This window comes from Pseudochaenichthys georgianus, chromosome 22 (genome assembly GCF_902827115.2).
Source record: "Pseudochaenichthys georgianus chromosome 22, fPseGeo1.2, whole genome shotgun sequence".
In the NCBI taxonomy this organism is placed as follows: Eukaryota; Metazoa; Chordata; class Actinopteri; order Perciformes; family Channichthyidae; genus Pseudochaenichthys; species Pseudochaenichthys georgianus.
Genome location: NC_047524.1, coordinates 28246387 through 28263504, shown reverse-complemented (window position 1 = coordinate 28263504; position 17118 = coordinate 28246387).

Genomic DNA, 17118 nt, shown 5'->3' with positions numbered 1-17118 from the left:
TTTTTCAAAAATAATCACGTTACAATCATGTCAGGTTTTTGGTGGATTTAATTAAGTCTTGGATTGCAGAGTATGAATGCCCTCTAGCAATTTTTAGACGATATATACGTGTGTAAAGTTTGTAAAGGCAGGAGGAAAAAAGCTTCCGCGATCACCGTCTCCTCTCCGTTCTTCTAAGCCCCGCCCCCCCCCCTGAAAATAATGAGTGACAGGCTGATAGTGACCCGATAGAAACTTTATTATTCACTTAATCACTAAGATATAATGAAGCTAACTTAGTCTCATGCATTCATGGGATGTATGTAACAGTAAGACAGAGAATGTAAGTGTGCACCCACATGCAGTATTTTAGTTGTTATATGCTGTTGTAAATACTCCTGTTGTCTGCTGTGTTCAGACACTACATTACATTACATTGCATTTAGCTGACACTTTTATCCAAAGCGACTCACAATAAGTACATTCGACCAGGAAGACACAACCTTGAAGAAAACAGAATCATATAAGTACATCAGGTTTCATAGAGCCAAATATTTCAAGTGCTACTCAACTGGCTATAGATAAGCCAGTCCTTTATTAGTATATAAGTGCTCTGTTAGCAGTTCTTTGTTAGTAATTATATCGCTCGAAGTGGAGTCGAAAGAGATGAGTTTTCAGTCTGGAAGCTGTGTAAGCTTTCTGCCGTCCTGATGTCAATGGGGAGCTCATTCCACCATTTTGAAGCCAGTATAGCAAACCCACGTGTTTTTGCTGATGGGAACTTGGGTCCCCCTCGCAGCGAGGGTGCAGCGAGTCGTTTGGCAGACTCAAGTCCTGTGTGTGATGCCACATTCAGGACCTTCAGTGTCCTTTTTGTAACAGAATACTGTTGCTAGAAGCTGAAGCTAGACTGCAGAAGCATTATTTTGTTTTTGAGGATGGAACAATTTCACACAAATATAGGGAGGCTAGACCTATACAATTCATTTATTTTGGTTTATAAATTAATGTCAAGACATTTATGGTATTGATTTCTGAAGCACTTTCTAAATAATAAAAATAGTTGATATGTATTTACTGCATGTATGCATTGATGAAAAATAAGCCATGTGCAGTAATATAGAAAATTGAGGATGCAACGCATTGGTATGAATCGTGATGCATCGTGATATCGAATTGAATCGAATCGTTGACAGGATAATCGTAATCGAATCGTGAGACCAGTGAAGATGCACAGCCCTACTTTGCATAGGTCCTTTTCATAGTCACTTTGTCGCTGATGTGCACCACTGGCTAATGTACTTGAGTCCAGAGCCTTTGGTGCTTTAGGTCTACCTCCAGGTGCTGAAATAGACCTATCTGAGGGGTTTACATGACTGCTTGGGATTAGTGGATAGCTGTGTCCATGCTCATGTGCGTCTTCTTTCTTCCGTGTGTTTGCATTGTCCAAATACGTGTTCATTGCATCACTCTTATCCTGTGCGTCCCCAGGTAAAAAAAATAGTATGCTTAAATTATACTTTTAGAAGAATGTACTAAGTACACTTTTAGATAAATGTGCTATTTTGGTCACATTCAAGTAAGTGTACTCAAGTAGTACTGGAGTACTACTTAATCATTAGTTGAGTATACTTGAAGTGTAAATAGTGTGCTAAATTGGCACAACTTTTTGTAAACTTTAAGTGTACTAAAGTACACCAGTTAAAATCATGATTTATGTGCATTCGAAACACACTTTAAGCACAATTGTATTGTATCACCAGTGTGTTGGAAATATACTTAAAAGGGCATTCGTGTGCATTCGAAACATGCTTTAAGTATAATTGTATTGTATCATCAGTGTGTTGGAAATATACTTAAAAGGGCATTCAAAACATGCTTTAAGTATAATTGTATTACCAGTGTGTTGGAAATATACTTAAAAGGGCATTCAGCTCAATTCATAGTAATTCATAAGTGTGTTTTCAACATACTATTATCATACTTATTCAAGCACACCTGTTATATTTCCAATTAACTTCAAATGCACTTTCTGACTGTATTTAATACTTTTAAATTGTGCTATTATGCTAATAAAAATGTATTTATAATAAAGTTCTATCACAATTTAAGCACCATAAATCCATGTATTTTAAGTATAATGTTACCAGGCATTGTTGCTGCTGCTGACATGTCGAAAAGAGAAAAACAACGTACCTTGGGCAATTTCTTTAAAAACAACAACCTGATCAAGAAGACCAACCGAATGTAGCTGGTGGTAGCATATACGTTGTGACTGCTGCTACAACAGAACCCGAGAGTAGGGAGCTAACGTCAGTGCTAGTGCTAACTTGACAGCTAACGTTAACTTGGGGGCTGAAGAGACAAGAAGACGAGCCGTTGTGTAGTGTGTGTGGCGTCGCGTCTCTCCAGGCAGTGAGAGGGTTGTGTTGTGCTATAGCTGTATTATTAATATTAATATTGTTCATGGTTGGTGCCGCTGGCTGCTCTTATCGCGTGTGTTCGGCTCTGTGTGGGCTACAGCCATAATAGGCTATAGCCCATGTGAAACAATGTAGCCTGTTTTTGAGTCATTTTAAATGTATTTAATTAAACAGTCAAACGTTACATTGGTGGTTCGTGGATTATTTATTATCAAGTTGATTGAAGTTTGCGTAGCCCATACATGCTCGGGAAATCTGTTGACATGAACATGATCCATCGGGACGTTTCATGTAAATGTGGACCTGTGGCACCACCCCGTGTGCAACAGATTTTCTCTTTATAATAGGCCTATGTCTGTGCTGTTGCTATTAATGCACGGATCAGCATTTACCCCCCCCGCAAAAAATAAATAAAATCCCGGCTCCCCCGGAGACTGTGGTATAGTTCGCACACTGATGAGAGGCATACATAAGATGTCTGGCTGAGCGGCGACGCACGATCTTGAGAATGGGTCTTCTCCTGTCATTTCTGATTCCAAGCATTCCGAACACCCAGGAACTCCTGTTGCTCGCCCGTCCTCTGTTGTACTGAAAATGACAAGAGTATTATGGAGCAGTGCATGTTTACAAATATTCAACTGTCCTGAGGTGCAGGAATAACGTGACATTTCCCTTTATGGCATAATTGAACTGCATATCTTATTCCAGTCATTTCTCATAGATAAGGATACTGACACAATTTTACAAAAGGCAACTGCAGTATTTAGTTTTGACACACAAAAATTATCCTTCTCTTTGTTCCATGGGAGAACAAATTGTATATGCAACCTATGGCCACATAGAGCTGTGGACAATAATGCACAACCACCTGAGCCACACACAGTGGGATGGGTAAAAGAGGTTTACGTACACTTGGAATGACTACATTAAAATGGCTCTGTCTGCAGTTTCTTTAAATAAAGAATGTTTTAAAAATATTTTGCCATTGTATATTTCTACATGGAATACTGTATGCATTTGTTTTCAATTATTAATCACACAGCAGTGAACTGTTCGAGCATGTTCAGAGCAGTTGTTAAAATTCTTTACAATTTACAATACACTATAATACTTTATGTATAATTGGCAATAGTCTATGATAGACACAGTGTTGTACAGCAGAAATTGTGAAAATAAATGTTAACTTTCTGTGTATCTCGAGCCGGTTTCTCAAACTTACCTACCCCACCTTTAAGTTATGGTAAAAAATAAACAGCTCGTCAAAATTCTGGGACTGTATAGGTTAGAGACAATTCACTTCAGTAGCCTTCCGAGGACAAATGTAAGCTTAAAAGAGAACCCAACATGAAAATAAATGTTGCTGTTATATTGTGCTTTATAGAATAAAAGCACACATCGCCTCCGTGTTCATGTTTGGCCACTCAATGATACATTTACATATTCACAACATAGTGATCACTAATACATAAAAAGTGTAGTTTTTCCTTACCACTGTGCATGCTCATGTGGGTAAACGTTGGGTCTCTGTAAACTGTAAGAGCACAGGCTTGACCTCTGTTGGAGTCTACCGGACCAGGTCCGTCCTCCACGCAGATCGTTTGGATATGGCCAGAGCGGGGTCGCCGTCCGGATCTGCCGATGACCTTTCTTAGTTCTGAGGGAAAAGGAATTGTGTCCTAGACACTATTCTCTGTTAGCTGTACAAAACTAGACTTTGCACTCCAGTGGATTGTTTCTTCAAATAAGCACTTTATTACACAGTTCAACAAAGATATATCAATCCATACTACACCACAAAACGCCAGCGCCTTGGACTCCTCTTGAGTTCCCACCGTGACAAGCTCGTCAGTGTGAGATCCCAGTTGAAGTGAGTCCCGAATCCTGAATATATCTTGTTCTTTATAGTATTTGCTGTGAAGCCCCCACCTTTGGTGCTCTCTGTGCTGCAATCTGCCTTTTCTGCCCAGCCACACACAGTTTTAGCTAAGGTCACGGCCAGGGCCCTACTCCCTTTTTCCTAATTTCGGTGTGTCTTTGTTACCTGTTTTAACTGGTTTTCTCACAAGACGGTTGCGCCTTTTGAAGGTCAGGGCCCCACATACCGTACCATGGTGTTCTCGTCCTTGAAGATAACAGGATGTAGCCGGCCAAACTGCTGAGGCATCTCAACAGTAAACTTTAACACGTTATTTTTCCACTCAGACAGCTCAATGTTTTTAGCGTTTCCTATAACAGGATTTACTATATCTTATATTCACAGTTACTTTTTGCCTTATCTTTATCCTTCACCTGCTCTATAGGAAAAGTTGCGATTTGGAGCTGCAAAGAAATACTTGTAATTTTATTAATATCTGATCATTAATATGACGCACAGTGGTGATGATAAGCAGTACACTGTAACTGACATGGCCGATGTTGACTAGGGAAACCACATATTATCTGTTTTCTCTTGTGGGAGAGGGGAAGTGGATAATTGTATACATTTTTTACTTTATCGGCTGCTACTTTATGGTTTTAAAATCCTTGAGGTTCATCAAGTTAAGGCACAAACCATAATCGCAATCATCTGTGTTCGATCTGGCCCATGACCTTTGTTGCTCGCCATCCCTCTCTCCAATACGTTTCCTGTTACTCAATACTGTATCATAATCTTTATTGTAATCTTCTCTCAAACTGTCCTTTTGTGTTTTAAGGATCAATCTCAAGATTGGAATTCCTAGAGGCCAAGATCGAATGGCAAGATAAAATGATAAAAGATCTTGAAGGAGAGCGCAATTTCTTACGCACGCAAGTCTTGGGGTTGAAGAAGAAATCAAGTGAGTGATTTGAGAAGAAACTGCACATTTGTATTGAATTGTTATAGAAGGTGTGATGTTATGTATCTCCTCATAACAAGCTGATCAGTGTGTCATCTGTCATCGGTTGAATTTAAGCTCAATCAAAAATCCCTACTTTGGAAGAGGATGTCAGCATGTCCGAAGATGACACTTCCCAAAGTCCTGCAGACCTCAGTGATTCCTCAGACAGTGATGCTGTCATCCCAAAAAAGAAGCAACGTAGCACACGGAATCCTGCATCTCCAGATGCGGCTGTGCCTGGGCGAGCTCATATGAGAGGTGAACAACTAAATATCATGAAAAGTAATAATGATAAAGATCAGATAAGCAGATGTTGCCATCCCTAGAGTATGCTTTATAGTTATTTTTAAAGAGAAATGTCAGCTGTTTTGGCCATTATTAGTGCCATCTGCAGGACAGAATTATTAGTCTGTGTACTCATCCCTTGTGTATTTGTTTGTTTGTTTTTTTCCAGTCAAAGGGCCAGCGGAGGTTGTCCATAGGTATAAAAATGTCCTGAAAACCTTCGGACATGTTCGCACAATGTCTGAAGCCTTCAGGATAAATAATGTGGATCGGGGAACCATAAAGATAACTGCTCCAATTGCAGAGCTCAAGATTGTGGACCCTGACACATTTGAGACCCTCAAGTTTGATCCTGCAATAGACACCCTGCTTTCATTTGCCAAGAAGTGTGCAACAAATGTTACAGTCGATAAAAAGGCCAAAATAGAGGACATGAAAGCCAAAGGCAAGCTTCTTCCCTTGCTGATGAAGTATTAAAGGGCTGGTTGTATCGGTTTAGATAAGGTGTACTGGAAGAGTTGTATATTTAAATGTGAGTTTAGTAGTACCCTCAAGAGCAAGTTCAGCTTTTATATTTACCTATCTATTTGTATTAAAAAGTACAGGTGTGTTGTGAGCCTTGGAGACACTTTAATTAAATGTTTGTGATGTGTCTGAACCTCTCTTAAGTGGTTACATTTGAATAAAACAGATATTTCAATGTGAGCCTACTTTGTTCATGTGCTGTTGAGGTTAATTTCAGTAGTTGTGTGCTATAATGTATTTACAAAGTGTGAAGAGGAGGCAACTTTAGAATAGGGAACCTGTTCAGGTCAATTAGAGTCAAACTACTAGCTTATTGGTTATGAACAAGACTTCACTTTAGAATAGGGAACATGTTCTTAGATAGAAATACCTAATTAGAGTGGAACTACTAGCTTATTGGTTATGAACAAGACTTCACTTTAGAATAGGGAACATGTTCTTAGATAGAAATACCTAATTAGAGTCAAACTACTAGCTTATTGGTTATGAACAAGACTTCACTTTATAATAGGGAACATGTTCTTAGATATAAATACCTAATTTTGAGTTAGACACAATTAACACTTGTAGTTTCATGTCTTGATACATAAGAATAGATCATATTTGTTAAGTGTTATTAAGGGAGAATTACTATGCTTGTGCTACTACTGCCTTATTTGGCCCATATTGAGCAGAGCATATTAAGACCCAAACTCATGTACAACAACTTCCTTACTTGCAATGAATAAGCACTAATTGAGGAAAAACTCTCAATTAATGGCTTATTACTTATAGAATATGGTCATGCAGAATAAATAATTAATATGTGTTTTATAATAAATAATAAAGAGCCAATATACTGCTAATATGCATGTTAATTAGCAACTAGTTGATGGTTAATTTGTGTACCTTAATATAAAGTGTTACCCAAATATGACATGTGGGGTTCCTCAAGGCTCCGTCTTGGGGCCTCTTCTCTTTAACATATACATGCTACCACTGGCTCAGATAATGAAGAACAACAAAATAAGTTACCATAGCTATGCAGATGACACACAAATGTACGTAACAATTTCACCAGGAGACTATGCTCCAATTCAAACACTGAGTAAGTGCATTGAACAAATCAATGACTGGATGTATCAGAACTTTCTCCAATTAAACAAAGATAAAACTGAGGTAATGGTTTTTGGAGCCAAGGCAGAACGTTTAAAAGTTAGCACTGAGCTTCATTGTGCAATGTTCAAACCAACAGATAAAGCCAGAAATCTAGGTGTAGTCATGGACTCTGACCTGAGTTTCAACAGTCACATTAAAACAGTTACTAAATCAGCCTACTATCACCTAAAGAATATATCTAGGATTAAAAGACTAATGTCACAGCAGGATTTGTAAAAACTTGTCCATGCCTTTATCTTCAGTAGACTCGACTACTGCAATGGTGTCTTCACAGGTCTCACTAAAAAATCTATTAGAAAGCTGCAGCTGATTCAGAACGCCGCTGCTCGAGTCCTCACTAACACTAAGAAAGTGGATCACATCACTCAAGTTCTGAAGTCTTTACACTGGCTTCCTGTGTGTCAAAGAATAGATTTCAAAATATTGCTGCTGGTTTATAAAGCACTGAATAGCTTAGGCCCAAAATACATTACTGACCTCCTGCTAAATTATGAACCATCCAGATCTCTCAGGTCTTCAGGGACTGGTCAGCCTTCTGTCCCCAGAGTCAGAACTAAACATGGTAATGCAGCGTTCAGTTATTATGCTACAAATATCTGGAACAAACTCCCAGAAACCTGCAGGTCCGCTGCAACTCTTACTACTTTTAAATCCAGTCTGAAGACTTTTCTTTTTGTCGCTGCTTTTAATTGAACTATTCATATCTTAAACTGCACTGTAACTTTTATCCATGTATTTTTTCTTTTAATGTTTATTTTATTAGCTTTTCTTTTTTAATGCTTAATGTCTTTCATTTTTTGTAAAGCACTTTGAATTGCCTTGTGTTGAAAAGTGCTATATAAATAAACTTGCCTTGCCTTTGTGCTTTCACGATTGGTTGCTGATACAAAAGGAAATTACCATATTTGGATCCGATGAGATTGTGCAGGAGAGACGGAGCTTTCCAACGATATCTCTGTTGACATGGTGCACACAGCGGTCGTGGTACTTTATGTTACGTTAGAAAGCTAATTTTTGGTGAATTTAGGAGAAATATACAGACGCAAATATACAAACTTTAGTAAAATAAACACTTAAATGTGTATTTTGTACGTTTTCCTTCCAAAAGCGATGTTTTTGCCTGGGGTGTCTCACCTTAAATGTAGGAATGGGGTGTAGAAGATCAGCAATCAGCAGCACTCCACTACTCATTTTCACACTTTTCTCCCTCTCATAAAATACAAAACACAAATTGCCTACTTTTTTACCAAATATAAAAAGAAAGAAAGAACACAAGGCACTAGACAAGAGATGAAAGGACTGCAGATATTAGTCAGCACGAGGACACTTTTACATTAATACACAAGTTTTTGTAGTTCACAAACAAAAAAGACTGATTACAACATTAAACTGGAAGGTCGCAGCCTTTCATTGATCTTCCCAACGTTTCATCTTAATGGTCTGGTTGATGGTACCTGAGATCTTCACTGTATGATTATCTCGATTTTGGTCTAATCTGAATTTTATTTTCCCTGCTGTTTTGGTCTGCAACCAAAGGAATTTAAAAGAAAACACTCTTTGGCTAACAGCTGAATTAAACAATATCCTTTGTGGCCCTTAGGCATAACGTCCTACATCAATATGTAATTAGTTGTCCCACCATTGGATTGGATTCAATATTGAAGGTGCTACTATGTACGTATGGCAAATCGTTATTCGCATTTAGCTCACCATGCTTATCTACGCTACTTCAGTGTGCTAACTCTATTTTTGTTGGTGTACCATATGCAATAGGCTGTGCTGAGGTCAAAAGCAGCTTTTCACCTAAGGGGATGTCTCATGGCAACCAGCAGTTTGATTGTTAAGTACTGAATCCTTGAAGTTCTTTGAAGAGCTGAGAATGATGTCATTTGAATTCAGGTGGCATACAATTACTGCACTAAGATGCCCATGAGTTCTATTCAAGAGACGGATCCTTTGGTAAATTGGATAAAGTTACAGGTATTCAAATCTGATTTGTTATGACCTAAACACAACACTTTTTCCCTCTGTTTACAATTGATGATTGGTGATTCAAGAATGAGCAAACTAGAGATCTTTTTAAGAATATCTACATTTTTCAAATGTTTTGGCCACTGGCGGTAGCATGACAAGTTCTCAACATTAAAATGTAACTTTATTAGTTGCCTTTTTGGACAAACCGCAGAAAAGCATAGAAAGATTATCCAGTTCTGTTCTCATAAATGTAAGTTCAGATCCCGTCAAGGCCATGCCCCATCTTGAAAATGTTTTTTTTCCTTTAACAATTCTACAATGTTCTGCCAAAAGGTGAACATCGGGCCAGTGTTTTTTCTCCAACACCACTGAAATAAAACAAACACATAGCATATTACTGCCACCAAGGAAGTTATATTCACAAGCTAGATGGAAAATGTATATATGGCTGATGTTTTGAAGTTTGCTGCCAGGGCCGTTTCTTCCTATATGCGGACTATGCGGCCGCTAGGGGGCCCCCAAGCTGAAAGTATTTTTTTTTATTCATCCGAAAAACTAAAAAAGTTTAATTCATACACACAAAGATGAACAAAATTAGTAGAAGCGGGAGGGCTGAAGCATAACTTGTGGAAAGTAGCCCTCCCGTGCATCATCCTAATACAGCGGCATTATTGCGTCAACAATGTATAGAAATGAAGGAGTACAAAGAAATAAAGAAAACAGGAGAAACAATTAAATAAAAGTTAGGGCAGGACGCAATTTTTTTTTTAACGCCACTAATTATTTTAACGCGATTAACGCATGTGTATTTTTTTTCATCGGCCACCCTGTAGTTTCAGAGCGCATCGAGTTTAAAATACCATCTACAAGCTGATGCTGACAGCCCCGCTCCTGCCGCCCGCTTGTGGCAGACCACACTTCTACGCTCACCGGCAGGCATCGACTGGCCATCAGGAGGACCGGGAGGGTGTTTGTATGTGTGGCCCGAGCGAGCGAGAGAGAGACCTTACGTGTATTGTTGTTGTTAGCATATGGTGCTAGCTAGCTGCGCTAACGGATATAAGGAGCTGTTTAAATGAAAACAGAGGAGCGACATTTCGCCGACAACTGCGCCGAGCACTTGACTTTATGCAGGTAGCCAGACAGTGGGACATTGTACGAAAAGTCAGCTCAGATAGTGCGCAACATGATTGCAGCGTCCAGGCAGCTCTCGTTCGAGCATATGCCTTGAGTTGCACATAGCTCCAACGATCCATCACACACACACACACACACACACACACACACACACACACACACACACACACACACACACACACACACACACACACACACACACACACACACACACACACACACACACACACACACACACACACACACACACACACACACTTTGTATTGTATTATTGTATGATAGAGGTTCCAGGATGAATTGAGGCGAATATTTGTAATGTTCAGAGGTTGTTGTTTAATATTCATGAGAATATTTGTCATTGTGCAAATGATAATAAACATTAGCATAAAGCATATTTTTCCACTCATATGTTGATAAGAGTATTACAAACTTGAAAAATAGTCCTCTAAGGTACATTTAGAACAGATACAAAATGTGCGATTCATTTGCGATTAACTATGGACAATCATGCGATTAATCGCGATTAAATATTTTAATCGACTGACAGTCCTAATATATATATATATATATATATATATATATGAAAACTAGATATAGGGTCCTTTTCTGCACATGTCAATAGCAGTTTCAACTATCTTTTTTTGGAAATTAAAATACTATATATACATAGGTGCACTTGGCAAATGAATAATAATAATAATATATGCATATAAACTTTGTGAACACTTATTTTCAAGTGACTTTTTTTACATGCATATGTTCACGCTGTGGTTTGGAACTGCTTTTGAATGTTATTAGGCATTTTGTTATGGAAAATGTTGTGCATAATCAGTACTGTTTTAAGCTGTACTATCTCAACACATTTGAATAGATTGAATTTTTTTAAATATGGGAGTTGTGTGTTCACATTTACCAACACCACAGACTATTCGTAATACCTTTTTTTGGGATGTTATTATTTGTTGTAGATTTGTTGAGTACGTGTTTCCCCATATTTCGGAGCAGTATTAAAGGTAAGGGAGAAATAGACTTATAAAGAGTATATTTTCTTCAAGAATGTTCTTAGTATGATACAAAATACCGATTGTTTTTGACAGTTTAGTCTGTACATAATTTATATGGTGCTTCCAATTGAGTTTTTCGTCAACAAGCAGTCCTAAAAATGTACATGCACCAACTTTTTCTATCTCTGTATTGCAAATCCGTATAATGCAGTCATTTCTATTCTCAGACTTTGTATTGAATAACATGTAATTTGTTTTGGCCACATTAAGGGATAATGTATTAACTGCAAACCAGTTACATAGTATTTTTAATTCTGCATTCACAATTTTAACAAGATCGCCAAGATTATGATGGGAGCAGATAATTCAAAGTTCAGGTTCAGCCTCAATATATTTGGGGAGAATTACAAATGAGCCATCTTTATTTGTAGACAGCCAAGCCCCCTCCTGTGAGTGTTCGGTGAAGCATTATGCAAATCCAATGTAGGATATAAATACGACTAAACTGCAATGATAGCAAAGCTGTGGCTTGGGTTTTTGGGGTAATAAAGTCCAAATCATCGTTGGGCTGACAGCTGAGAAATTGCTGCATCTCTTGCATTTATTGACACATTATTGTTTACCTTTTTAATATCATTTTTTGTAATTTTCAATTGGTTGGTTTTCGTGAAATTAGCCTGTTTTCCTATTAAAATGTAACAGATTGATGCATCTCCACAGATCATCTTAAAGGCTTCGGAATCCCCCCCATTGTAGTTAAAAAACTGTCAAAACTAGGGTCCCTAAACAGCATCTTGCATAGGGCCCCCAAAAAGCTAGAAACGGCCCTGTGTGCTGCTACTATCTTTAAAGTGCTAAAAGACACAAAAATGCTCTGCATGCTGGGGTAACGAAACAAATAATAGAAATATCTAGGAAATATATGTATGTGCTAAAATGATCTGTAAAGTTTGGACAGGTTTACATGTTCTAAGCTTGATACTCAAAGCTTGTCACTCATTCATATTACATGTATTAATTTGACCAATTGTTACGAATCAAATCAAAATTACATCATACTGCATATTAAAACATTTCCTCTATTTACCTGTCTGTAATTTCTCTGCCCAAAAAGAGAACATTATGCCTGCTGTATACTCTCCGACTTAATGGGAACGAAGTATTCTCGACTCCTTAATAGTCTTTTTCCGGTGAGCATCTGCTTTCAAAGCAATTATAACATCCCCTTATATATTCACTTCTTTGATGGGCCCCCCATGAGATTCCCACCTCTGTCACTGTGAACTCATCACTAAAGGTTAACAGCAAAAGCCAGAGAACAGTACACCCTGAAGATTTCTGCCTCTGCAGCTCCCAGCAGCCTCCGTCAAAGTTCCACACAGTCAACATTAATGATTTCAAACTTACTCGACAATCTGTCTGATAAGAACTCCTTTTCAGGTCTCAAATAAGTAATAAGATTAGGATTGTGCACTAACACACAAAGGGACAATAGAGCGAAGCGCAAGATGTTTTCCTATTGTCTTTCCACTGGGAGATAAATGACAGCTATAACTGTCAGCACAGACAGTGAGGCGTCCGATTCATACCTGACAATCAAAAAATGGTTACTTATGCAGGGAAATCAGATGATGAGGCTTATTGTAATGACTTTATCAAATGTTCCCAAATGTCTGACAAAAAGGTGATACACCGGTGGAAACCGAGATGTCTTGATAATCTGTAACCTGAGGGCATGGAGGTGTGAGGAGTCAGAACAGAAAGAAAAACAGCGGAAAACCAGATGTATGCAAATGTTTGTCCCATTTTTTTGGGGGGGAGTCGCCTGAGCCTCGTCGCGGGGGCTGCTGTGGAGCGCATGAAGCAGACTCTTCACACTAACGAAGGATCACTTCTTCTTCAGGGCAGGGCAGGCTATGCAGTACGCAGTCTACTGTCCCGCAGCTGCTGCGTGCGTGCCGGATGAGAATGTCTGGCGGGCCGGATGTGGCCCGCGGGCCACCAGTTGATGGTCACTGGCATACACGAATGATAGGACATTTCCAGCATTCAGGCAATTTTATGGAATCCAGTACAATTACTTCTGAAGGTGAATTTGTATGCATCTCCAGTTCAAACCGGAGAGACGTGATGTAAGATTTTACATATTTATTGTTTACACGTCATATGAATGAAATGATTGCCATGATAATACAACAGGAGAATGTAATGGTGTTTTGGCGATTAGGCCCCGGTTTGCAGGATAATCATTTAGGAGGGAAAGCACCGCTCCGATGAAATCCCCGGGGTCTAGACACTGGTGGTGGTGCTGAGTAGGTGAGACCGGTCTGAAGAAGGAAGGTTTAGCTTTGTCCTGGAGGAGACTGGAGGCGAGAGGGGTGGAGGTGGAGGCGGGTTGCGGTCATCTGCAAATGACAACTGACAGGGAGGAAGAGCAGGCATTTAAGGAATTTAGCATGTGCAGCTATTGGCTGCTGAGGGGTGATGCCCTCATATTTAATGAGGGGGGAAGGGAGCCATCGAGTGACGTGTAAGTGACTCGTGTTAGGTCTTCCTTATTGAACTTGCGCTAAGCTTAATTTCAAACCGGAGAGACGTGATGTAAGATTTTACATATTTATTGTTTACACGTCATATGAATGAAATGATTGCCATGATAATACAACAGGAGAATGTAATGGTGTTTTGGCGATTAGGCCCCGGTTTGCAGGATAATCATTTAGGAGGGAAAGCACCGCTCCGATGAAATCCCCAAAACCATTGAAGTATGAAATACTGAGATGAACTGAGTTGCTTACCTTGTGGGGTGACTGGTGATCTGGGAAGGAAAGATAATAGATTAGCACGTATATGAGCGACATAGTGCCGGAATCACTGCCGGAGCTTACGGGTCATGCTGAGACTCTGACTGCCGAAATCAGTGCCGGTCTTACCTGAAAACGACCTGCGGGTCGCATGCCTGGCCAGCAGGGCTCGACTACGCCGAGGAGCGAGCGGTTTCGTTTTGTAACGGTGGCCTTCCGCCACGACACCGAAGTGTACGGTGGCCTTCTGCCACGCCTGAACTTCGCAGGCTATATACATCTTTTTCTTTGCTCTTTCTTTCGTAACTGACACCGAAGTGTACGGTGGCCTTCCGCCACGCCTGACTTCGCAGGCTATATACATCTTTTTCTTTGCTCTTTTCTCTTTCTTTCGTAACTGACACCGAAGTGTACGGTGGCCTTCCGCCACGTCTGACTTCGCAGGCTATATACATCTTTTTATTTGCTCTTTTCTCTTTCTTTCGTAACTGACACCGAAGTGTACGGTGGCCTTCCGCCACGCCTGACTTCGCAGGCTATATACATCTTTTTCTTTGCTCTTTCTTTCGTAACTGACACCGAAGTGTACGGTGGCCTTCCGCCACGCCTGACTTCGCAGGCTATATATATATATATCTTTTTCTTTACTCTTTTCTCTTTCTTTATTTTCTTTGTTTTGTAACTGCCACGGGGGTGTACGGTGGCCCGAGTCCACGCCTGACTGCAGGAAATACATTTACTCTGATACGTTTGAGCAAGGCCTGGGAATGAAATACCTGTGTGCCGGAGATGAAGCCCGTTACATGTAGTTGCAGCGTGAGACGAGCCATTATTCCCTGTGGGCGGGGCCCGCGGAATTAGGACAGGAATGCAGTTTGAATATCAGGTACCTTAGTGAGACATGTATACTTGTGAATGTATTTATGAGCCACCACCAGTTATATGCATAGATACCATAGTCAGGGTCTGAGAGATCTTTGGGAAGCCAGTACGGCGCTGAAGTCTGGGCGAATGTAGGTTGTGAAGGCGGAGGAGGACCACCGTCCTAGTTGTTGTAGGGATGAGGTAGAGAGACCTTGATTAGCAGCAGAGGTGGCTGCACCTATCCTGAAGGAATGTCCCGGGTATGATATAGGTGATAGGCCGGATTTAATGAGAACTTGCTTGAGGTAGAAATTGACAGGGGCCATGACCCTGCGAACCACTCTCCCTGGAAGAAACCCCCAAAACCCACGGATGGGGCGGCATCCGTGGAGAACCTCATTGAGTCAGAGGAACGCACGAGGTCATCGTAAAAGAAAGTAACTCCGTTCCAGTGGGCGAGCAGGAGGGACCAGAAACGTAGGTCTGAGCGGCAGCCTTCGTCTAAGAAAACGCAGTCATGGAGTTTGTCGACCGCTGATGCTGCGTCCAGGAGGCGGGAGATGAACGAGCGCCCCTGGGGGATGACATGCATGGCGAAGTTGAGGTGTCCGAGAAGGGAGAGCAACTGTTATTTTGTGATGACGTGTTGCTCGCAGTATGACTTGGTGATGTCCCGGATGCGCTGCAATTTGTCGGAGGGGAGAGACGCCTTCATGTCTATGGAGTCGAGGATGATGCCTAAGAACTCTAAGCGTGTGTCGGGACCTAACATTTTCTCTTTGGAGAGAGGGACACCTAACTCCTGAAGCAGTGTTTAAGCTTGGCCAGTGAGATCCCTGAGCTGTCCTGTGGTGGGACTATGGGGAGGAGTCGTCCAGTAGGTGAAGGACGGAGGGGATTCTGACGATGTTCAGCGGGTTTCAGCAGGATCCAGCAGAGCGCTTCCGAGAAGGAATTGAAGAAGCAGGGGCTGCTTCTGCGAAAATAGAGTTTGAACTCCCACTTAATACCGAACGAATTCCACTGAGACGGATGAATGGGGATGATGTTGAAGGCATCGGTAATGTCCGCTTTGGAGAGCCGAGCTCCGTGCCCTGTGAACTTGATCATCTTTATTGCATTATCCACTGAGGCATGGTGAAGGGACAACTGATCTGGAGGGATGATGCTATTGACGCTGCTGAGCGGACAGATCGAAATCAGCCTTTTATTTACGTATGGCTTATTCCGATGGGATTTGAACGGAACACTGAGAAGGGGGAGGAGCTAAAAGGGCCGATTATATATCCTTTGAGAAGTTCTTTGTCGATGAGCTGGGAAACTATGTTGGGTTCTTTAGCGGCTGACTGTAAGTTTCTTGCTACGAAAGTCACTGTGGGAGATGGGAGGACCCCTACCCTGAAGCCTTGGGAGAGCCCTGACAGAGATAGTCAACGAACACGGAATCTGGGTGAGTAGATAGCGCAGCTGCTAGCTGAGGGATGATAATGGGAGTGGAGGGTGGTATTCCAATTATTATTTTATTTTTTTTAATTTATTTTTTTTTTCCTCCTCCACGAGGTTTCTGGCGTAGAGCTACTGTGACGGCCCGTCCACACGGTGGCGCGCGTTAAAGCTTCCAACGCTTCTGCCCATTCACTTTGAATAGGGTGACATCACTTTTAGCAGGACTGTATTTTGGGAAGCGACGTGGTGCGTTGCTGGCGTTGCTCGCTTCAAAAGTTGAGCAATGTTCAATTTTGTTGGCGCCTCGGCAGAAGCGTCAGCCAATGAAATCCCGTTTATGCAAATCTGCCAGTACAAGCGCTAGCCAGTCGAACCGCGTGTATGCTGGGAGAGACTACGCAGGTCATTACTTCATATTCCGGAAAATGGAGGGAAAATTCATTATAGCGGTAGTGAATTACCCGGTGCTGAATGATCGGTCTCTGTTCATCTACCGGGATACAAACCAGGGGAGCGAGGCATGGAGGGAGGTGGCAGGGACAGTGGGTGAAACTGGTAGGTTTTCGCCTGTTGGAGTTTTTTTTTTTTTTTTTTACCCCAGTTTACTTCGTTTTAACATTGCTATTGCTTTGTATCTCGGGGCAAGAGATTCATGTTGTT